Below are 1,625 nucleotides of genomic sequence, written 5' to 3'. Positions count from 1 at the left end.
TAAGAGATATATGAAAAGAGGTCATATGTTAGATAGAGTAGAATTCCTCTTTTTTTGTGTTTTTTTGAGATATTAGAGAGCTTATAAACTGAAAATATAAAGGATACAATTTTATTATTTCAGTAATTATCTTGTGGATATTTTTGTTTTTTTTCTCTCTCACTCTCTCTGCATGTGTTGCATATTGTCCATAATTCTAATGTGAATTTCGTGCTCTAACAAAATAGATTATTGGTATTAAATGCTCTGTGATATATCATATTCTACCAAGGTTAACCATCTCTCCTTACATGCTGTCATAGACCCTGTTGTAACACTACAAGAGACAGATGATGGAAAAGGTGTGGTAAACGATATTGACAAATCTCTTAGTTTTCATCTGTGGTTTATAATAGTTATAGAGACAGCATGGAGTGTTTACTTAGTTCAAGCATTCTTTAATGAATAGTTTATATGCATATCTATATTTTTAGTTTTAATTCAGTATATTTTTTTGACCTGTAGGTACATTTTACTGTGTTGATATTTATTTACAAGTATTATTTAAGACTGATAGAGGCACTTGAAAAACTAGAGTGAAGTTGCACCACTAATGATTTTTCCCTCTTGTAGTGTCACAGTTTATATGCATTCTTTTAATAGCATCAAGGAAAACATTATGCTGTATATTTTTTATTTACTTATATCATCAATATTGGCTTCATGTTTTCATCATAATATGCACTCATTTATCTGATTTCTCCTGTGCTGTTGTTATGGAAACTGGGCAGCATCATACATAACTAGACAATCTGCAGAGACTGCTATATGTGAAAACATATATGAAACCCAGTCACAGTTTCCATTCTCATTACTGCTATTTTTTCATATTTTCCCCCTAAATAACATTGTGTATTCATATGAACCTTTCTGTGAGCTTTTAAAATGAAACCCTGCCTCCTCCTAAGCTTGTAGTAAAGTTTTCAAAATACCTACTATTGATTCTCCTTTTCAATTTTATAGTGCTTTTTAGATTTACAAAGGAACGTTGATTGCTCTTTCCTTAGTTATTACGGAGGGACATTCATAGTTTCATAAATGTTACTCTTCCAGTGCATGTAAGCATTAAAACTGTCTGCATAGAACTTGTCACAGATTCAATATTTTTGGGAGCTGCAAATGGGATGCAGATTTCAATATGATCTTATCATCAAGACTGATTTTAATTTTTTATTAGTAAATGCAAAATATAATCTTGAAAATGTTGTTGGAATACCATGTCTGTCTAATTTCACTAGAGGAGGAAGGTTTTAAATTCTAGATATCAATTATCTAGAGCATGCGTATATGGAAAATATAAATTTTACAAAATTAGTATTATGGTGGTAATAATATATCAATATAGCACACATTATCCTGATGATTTTATTACTGTCATATTTTTTCAAGACCATTTTTGAAACTGAATATTGGTCTTTATGCTTTGAATAGTTTCCTCTTTTTGTAACTTTGTATGTGTTAATTTTTCTTCATTTCTGTTGTCTATGCTTGAGGCAGTGACCTTTGTTAATGTCTATGAATTTCCAAAGACGTACAACTCTTTTAGTCATACACTAAGTTCCTTTTATAGCACTGCTTGGAAAAGC

General features: G+C 30.5%; 1 protein-coding gene across 1 annotated transcript in view; it reads left to right on the top strand.

Moving 5' to 3' along the window:
- The window catches only part of LOC119594130 (E3 ubiquitin-protein ligase TRIM9-like), a gene marked incomplete at its 5' end in the record, with an annotated part of 6,912 nt that overhangs the window by 1,944 nt on the left and 3,343 nt on the right, over positions 1-1,625 (top strand).

Source organism: Penaeus monodon, chromosome 33, assembly GCF_015228065.2.
Source record: "Penaeus monodon isolate SGIC_2016 chromosome 33, NSTDA_Pmon_1, whole genome shotgun sequence".
Lineage (NCBI taxonomy): Eukaryota > Metazoa > Arthropoda > Malacostraca > Decapoda > Penaeidae > Penaeus > Penaeus monodon.
Note: the sequence above shows the minus strand (reverse complement) of the source record. Positions and strands in the feature narration are given on the sequence as shown.